The following is a 7,490-nucleotide window of genomic DNA, read 5'->3' on the forward strand; positions in this document are numbered from 1 at the left end:
CGTACCCTTTAAAAGAGTTACACTTTGGAAGAAGACTTAAAAAAAAAAAAAAAAGACAAGAAATGGATATAGGTTTCGTAAGTGTTAAATAACTTTCTCAGCGTGTATTAAAGGAAGATTGTATTTTATCAACAGCTGATTGATGCAGCCGTGTGATCCTGTCGGTTTGTCTATAGTATCATATTTATTTAACCTGCTGAGGGACTGTGTTCAGGGGCAGTCGGCTCATGCTGACAGGAGCGCGCACATTACACACTACCCCAGGTATTTTGATTGATTGTTCCCACCCCAAAGCCTTTGGTTCATAATTTAGCACAGCGGGTTCTGCATCACAGACTAGGTTTCAAAAAAAAAAAAAAATCCTGTAAGAGATTTCAATGAACAACTACTGCCAAGAAACCTTTCTCCACCTGCAACCCCCAAATATTTTAAATACCTTCTGAGACGTTCCCTTTGTATAATGACAGGGCACACAAACTTTATTTACCCTGGTTTCCCCAGTGTAATCAGATTATTCATTTTAATGTGTGGCTGGACCAACATTTCCATAACTTGGGGATGGTGGCGGGGTGTGTTGGTGGTGAAAATGTCAAATAGTGTGGGCTTCTCTTTTTCTTCTCCCTTGGTCTCTTTTCTATCAATAGCAGGTTTGGGATGTGGAAGCAGGAGAAAGGCAGACAAATGGTTCTTCTTCTTCTTCTTCTTCTTCTTCTTCTTTTTTTAAACTACGGTCTCCTGAAGTTGCATTGGGGATTAGGTCCTGAAGTCCTTTAGCAGCACATTTTACTAGTCTTCAATGACCAACCCTCCCCCCAGACCCTCACCCCCCTGGGTGAGGAAAGATCCCTCCCCCACCCCACAAGTACAAACTGTCCATGAACTTCCCTAATATTTGGGTCTTTTCAAGTAACTGATATGAATAATCTGGACACAGCCTAGTGGTTCTGAAATTAGCCTTACCTATGACTTCCTATGAGATTTCTGGAGGAAAGGAACTTTCTCCTTGACTTTCTAAAAATTAACACCAACAGAGTACAAATGGGTATGTGTACCAACTCATCTGTGCTTGAAAAATATTTCCAAAATGGAACACGCTTCTTCTGTGCATTAATCTGGTTAGCAAAAGTTGTGTGTGTGTGTGTGTGTGTGTGTGTGAAGGTGTAAAGATTCAGCAGTGCCTGGGTGGCTCAGTGGGTTAAACCTCTGCCTTTGGCTCAGGTCATGATCCCAGGGTCCTGGGATGGGGCACCACATCGGGCTCTCTGCTCAGCAGGGAACCTGCTTCCCTTCCTCTCTGTCTATCCTTCTCTCTGCCTACTTGTGATCTCTTGCCTGTCAAATAAATAAATAAATAATCTTTAAAAAAAAAAGGTATAAAGTTTCAGATGTGTGCTATTTTTCACTAATAGAGGTGCTGTTTTTTGTTGTGTTTGGTAATTTTACCTTTATCCTTTAGAAACTCTTGGGATGACTCGTGAAGCCCAGAAAGGCAGTCCGAGCACTGTTATGAATCTCTGTCCGTCAGTTTCATGCTGTCATTCTAGATCAGCTGGGAAGGTCATTACCAATGTGGTTAGTTGTACAAGTGTATAAGGCTGCACCAGAGTGTGAGAATACATAGCATTTTAAAAAGATGTGAAGTACATAACTGCCCCCCCATAAGTCAGCACATCTAAAGTAATGATTTTTCTCATCGGCTCTTCAGCTAACATTGCAGAAAAAAAAATCTGTATACCCCAGTAATGGTAGCAATGGCAACATTTGTAATTATTATTATTTTAAAAGATTTTATTTTATTTTTTTAAGATTTTATTTATTTATTTGATAGACAGAGATCACAAGTAGGCAGAGAGGCAGAAGCAGGCTCCCTGCTGAGCAGAGAGCCCAATCTGGGGCTCCATCCTAGGACCCTGGGATCATGACTGAATGCAGAGGCTTTAACCCACTGAGCCACTCAGGCGCCCCAAAGATTTTATTTATAACACAGAAAGAGAGAAAGCGAGAGGGAAAACAAGCAGGAGGAGAGAGAAGGGGAGAAGCAGGCTTCTCGCTGAGCAGGGAGCCTGATGTAGGACTCATCCCGGGACCCTAGGATGGTGACCCAAGCCCAATGACTGAGCCCCCCAGGTACCCCAACATTTGTGGTTAAAATTTCCTTCCTCTTTTCATCCATTCATCCACTCATTCATTCATTTCTCCTCTTTTCTTAGTGTTGTTATTCACAAAAATGCATCTTTGGACTTGATTGTGTACTTTATAATGATGGTAAGGAGATTAATCAGGTGTGATCTATACTTTCCATTTCAGCTAATATTTTCTTTTAAGTGTCCCTTAGATTTGGGGCAGGTTTGGGGGACTTTGATGGTTTACCTTCTGTGCTGATAAAATCATGTTCAGCAATTTTTTTTAATCCCTTAGTGTTACTATTTATCCCTAGACAGTGTTCAATGGCAAAAAACTTAAAATATTTGCAAAACTCCAGGACATGCATCTTTCTGCAGAGAAAAACAGTCATTATCAAAAGTAAGTACAGACAGAGTATCCAACAGAAAAAGTGAAAGGTAGGCTGACAAAGGAAATATTTACCTTTTACAGATTGTTAGCCAAGGGGTACTAAGGCAAACCAAAGAAAGGTGAAAAAGAGGCCAATTTGTGGCAAACGAAATAAACACATTTTAATTAGTTGAGCTAAGGAGTTTTGAGAAACCGTGTGAATCATTTTGCAGCCATTTTCCAAAATGCTTCCAAGTAAATAATCTGTCTGCATTGAAAATACACCTTTGAGGGCACCTGAGTGACTCAGTGGGTTAAGCCTCTACCTTTGGCTCAGGTCATGATCTCAAGGTCCTGAGACGAAGCCCCACATCAGGCTCTCTGCTTAGCAGGAAGCCTGCTTCCTCCTCTCTCTGCCTGCCTCCTTTCTGCCTACTTGAGATTTCTGTCTCTGTCAAATAAATAAATAAAACCTTAAAAAAAAAAAAAAAAGAGAAAATACACCTTTTAAAAGCCATCCACCACCAAGTTTCTTGAATAGAGCACAATGTATATTACTCCTAGTAATGAAAAAAAAATATTTCCACATGTCATCTCCTGGGGAAACAAATAAATTGAATGGGGCACCATTTCTTTTTAGGGGGAGCACTTTATTTTTAAGATTTTTATTTATTTATTTGACAGAGAGAGAGAGAGAGAGATCACAACTCAACCCACATAAGCAGAGAGCCTGAGGTGGGGCTCGACCCCAGGATCCTGGGATCATGACCTGAGCCAAAAGCAGAGGCTTAACCCACTGAGCCACCCAGGCGCCCCCAGGGGGAGCACTTTTATCCTATTTAATACATATTCACACACAGACACATCTACAAAGGAACTTCTTTGAAGTTTGGCCTCTTCTTAGCTCTATAGCCTTGGGCAAGTTAATTTATTTCTCTTTCCCTTGGTTTTCTCATCTAGTGAAGTTATAATAGTACCTGTTTCAGGGGTTGCTGTAAGAAGCGAGTTAACACATGAAGCTCTTGAAGCCGTGTCTGCCGTCTATTTCCTACTAGATTGTCCTATATGCATCAGGTCTCATTAATGTTATTATTGACAACAGTTATGTTGTGCCTAGACTCCACAACTTAAGCCCTAAATATTGAGTGGTTCTACTAGGGCATTGTCCCTTAAACTTGGGTTGAGTGCAAAGCTGCCTCTGGGGCAAAGTGGTTACTGTCCTTCTCCCTGTCTCCTAAGTTACCTTCTTTGTAAACAGCCCAAGTAAAATGGGACTCCAGGGAGTGGCTGGCACACCACTGAACTGTTTGAACATCAGATCACAGGGAAACGCCACGAAGAGCCTAGGAGAAGGCAAACAGTTATGTGACTGACGTCTCAGCCACGCATTTGGTAAGGACAATGGTACACTCCATCCTCATTTTATTTGGTGTGTCTAAGTCCTTCATGGCATATTTTAAGATCATTTGGGTTTTATGATTTTTTTTTAAAGATTATGTATTTATCTGACAGAGAGATTAGAAGTAGGCAGAGAGGCTAGCAGAGAGACGGGGAAGCAAGCTCCCCACAGAACAGAGAGCCTGATGCAGGGTTCCATCCCCAAACCATGACCTGAGCCGAAGGCAGAGGCTTAACCCATTGAGCCTACCCAGGTGCCCCTATGATACTCTTTTTGTTTGTGGTAGGCACTATTCTCTATGAAACTGTTTGAGTTGAAATTTATTTTTAGCAAAGAGGGATGTTTCCTCCCATGTTAAAATGTTGATTAAAAACTAGGATCTTGATGTGAAAAGAGAAATAATTAATACATCATTTCAGGGTTTGAATTTTTTTTCACACGTTGAGTTTTGAAATTAAGACAAAGCCCGTTTCAATGGGGAATCAAATCAGCATTACTTGAACTATGAGGCAGCCTTCTTTCTGTTTTTGAGCTGCTTTACTGCCTTTCCAGATAGTAACTCAAGATCTGAGCTGAGAGAAACCGGAGTCCTTGAAAGGCGGCTAACGGCGCCCCTCCCCACCGCCTCCCAGTCGCTCTACGTGGATACAGATATGACTTGCTTTTGTTACAGTTGGATCACAGAACCTCAGGTAAGAATAGTTTTCATTTTATGTCACTTCCCAAATGAAATCTTGCAAACAAGCCCAGACAGGAGCTGGTGTTTTCTTACACATGTTAACATTGACCTTGCCACTTGGAACCACACCCCTCATCTCTTTAAATCAGCATTCCACATCCTACTCACATCTTTTCTTTTCAACCCGCTCTTTGGTGTAAGACAGTCTGTTTCCACTCTGCACAAGGGCCAGAAATATGCAAAGTCCTGAGAAGCTGGACTTTTGGGGAGGTTAGGATGCAGAAAAACAGGCATTGTATTTTGCTCCTGTGCTAACATATTGAGAAATATTGCTAAAATATTTCCTCCTAAGTATAATCTGTCATTGCTCTATTTGCTAAGAGAAGTGAGTCTCAGATGTTTCAAATCAGCTTCAGGATTAGATATTTTCTCCCGTTTTAATTAACGTACTCTTTTAAATCAGGAAAAGGTAACTTTAGTGAAATATACATAACTTCCTATGTGTCTTTCTGTGTTTGTTCCATAGGCCTTGAATGGATCCTTGACTTTCTCATATTTGGACAAACAACAGCTTCAAAGTTGCCTACAATGTACTAAACAAAGTTAGGAGAACTGCCCCAGATATGATGAAATTGTTTCCTGTATGTGAATGTTGAGATTTAAGGAAATGTCATGATTCCCCTTTGACTCACATGTAAATTCTTTTTTATTTTTTTTTGAATGTTACTGCCTTTGAGACTTGCAAATAGTTAAACCAGTTTACATAGTTCTTTTTTCCCCTTTCTTTTTAAGTACAGCTCTTAAGTAAGCAGACACTTTAACTTGCCTTCTTATTAGACAGCCTTTTCTTTATTGCTTTTTCATAGCACAGCTATCAAAAATGAGATAATGTGCAAGATCTGGGACCTAATCAGCTTTCTAGCTGAGTTTAAAGAGTCCAGAGCCTGTTTAAAGGTAGCTCTGGTTATGTGTGAGGGCCTACTGCAGTGTTTGTCCTGCCACATTTTGATGGAGAGGGTAATGTGTTTGCTAGATAAGGCAAAAGGGACCAGCCAAAAAAGCAAGGCTCTGTTTGATAAACCCTGACATAGTTAGCCATTTTTCTCCCACATGAAAGGAAGCTTTAAAACCCCAAGGAAAAAAGAGGTGTCCACTCAAGCACACTAATGTTTATCGAGACAAAAAAAGTAAATAAAGAAAATTGGCATCTTTTAGTCTATTAAATTAATGAGCTCTAGAGCTTATCATGGAATTGAAAAGCTGGATAAAATACAAGTCTATTTCTTGTTGCTGTTATTTGATGTGAAAGGTGAGTTCTTTACGTCAGTGTACATTGAAAAGACAGTTACTTTGTTTGGCTTGTCTCACTCTGGTAGAAGACTTGAACTCTACAGGAAGGAGTTCATGAGCCGAAGTTGCACTTTTATAATGCTGACTGGTGTGGACTTGGGATGAGAACTCAGTCTGACATTAGTGTTAAACATACACGATGACATTCTCTGTCAAGTGATCTATAGCCTGAAAACAGATTTACAAAGCCAGAATAAAAATATGCCACCTGACATCTACTCATAATTAGAGGTCAGTTCTAAAAGTCCAATTAAAATAAGTTCATACATAAAGATGTTTTAAAATAAAATGGCTTTACAATCTAGAATGATGTGAAAGTCCTGGAGGTGAACTATTGGCACAGGTGAGACACTTATAATAATTGTCTTTTTCTAGGAAAAATAAAGGGACAAAATATCAGAAATCTTCCTAAAATAGAGCTGTCTCTCGAAATAAGAATTTAAATGATATAAGTTTGAAGATTATTTGGGGCTTGATTTTTATAATATGATCACTTCCAGTTAATTTAGAAAGAAATATCAATCTTAGGTCAATATCTTAGTAAAACTTTCTACTTTTTTTCTTTAGAAAAGATACTCCTCTAATGTCTTGTTTTTCTAAATCCCAAGTATTTGATAAACCGAAAAAGTGGCTTCAGAAGATCAGTTCATCTATAGGACATTTCATTTTATTTATTTTTAAGATTTAAATTTTTTTTTAATCTTTTAAAAATATCTTATTTATTCATTTGACAGAGAGAGAGATAACAAGCAAGGGGGGGTCTGCCTAGAGGGAGAGTGAGAATCAGGCTCCCCAGAGCAGGGGGGAGCCTGATGTGGGAATCCATCTTATGACCCCGGGATCACGACCTGAGCTGAAGGCAGTCGATTAACCAACTGAGCCACCCAGGCGCCCTAAGATTTTGTTTTTTTAAAGTAATCTCTACACCCAACGTGGGGCTCGAACCCACAACCCCACGATCAAGAGTTGCATGCTCCACTGACGCCAGCAGGGTGCCCTTATAGAACGTTTTAAAATATAATCACTTGAATCTTTAGAACTGTGTTTCTCTTATATATTAATCATTTCAAACATTTTTTATGGCTCTGTGTTAATAATCTATATGAGTGTAGATTTTTAGATGAATTTAATGTCAACTAGGGATTAATGTGAATTAATTAAATTGACTGTATCTTCTTTAATGAGAAAAAAAGGATTTAGTTTTAATACTGATGATCTTAATAAAGCTTCTCTCTACTTATCTGTATTTTCTCAACATTAGGACTTATTTTTATTAGAAGGTGAATTAATTTAATAACGGCAGGGTGGCAAAACTTGGAATAAATCAAGTGATTGCAAACTGACTTTGCCACTGTTCTCGAGGCTGCATAATTACACCAAGTAACTTTCAATTAGAAAAGACTCAGTTTGCTGAAGCTGTTTAAAAATACAAACATAAATTGGAGTTCACACTGACTCTTCTTTTGAAACAGCCATCCAACAGAATTTGAAACAGTATTTACAACATAAGGTAAGTAATTGTTCTTCACACATGACTCCAATCTGTAAATAGCTAACAAGTTATTATCT

The 7,490-nt window shown here is 39.1% G+C and overlaps 1 long non-coding RNA gene across 2 annotated transcripts in view; it reads left to right on the plus strand.

Annotated features, from left to right (window-relative positions):
* The window catches only part of LOC131835671 (uncharacterized), a 65,558-nt gene extending 58,353 nt beyond the window's left edge, over positions 1-7,205 (plus strand). The window contains exons 1-3 of one of the 2 annotated variants that reach the window (XR_009355319.1): positions 3,757-3,885; positions 4,445-4,584; positions 5,098-7,205. This is a non-coding gene — a long non-coding RNA (uncharacterized LOC131835671). Of the gene's footprint in view, positions 1-3,756; positions 3,886-4,444; positions 4,585-5,097 lie in introns of those variants that run through there. The other variant, XR_009355320.1, reaches the window with a different exon arrangement.
* The last annotated feature ends 285 nt before the right edge of the window (positions 7,206-7,490 follow it).

The sequence above is a fragment of the Mustela lutreola genome, chromosome 7 (genome assembly GCF_030435805.1).
Source record: "Mustela lutreola isolate mMusLut2 chromosome 7, mMusLut2.pri, whole genome shotgun sequence".
NCBI classification, from domain to species: Eukaryota; Metazoa; Chordata; class Mammalia; order Carnivora; family Mustelidae; genus Mustela; species Mustela lutreola.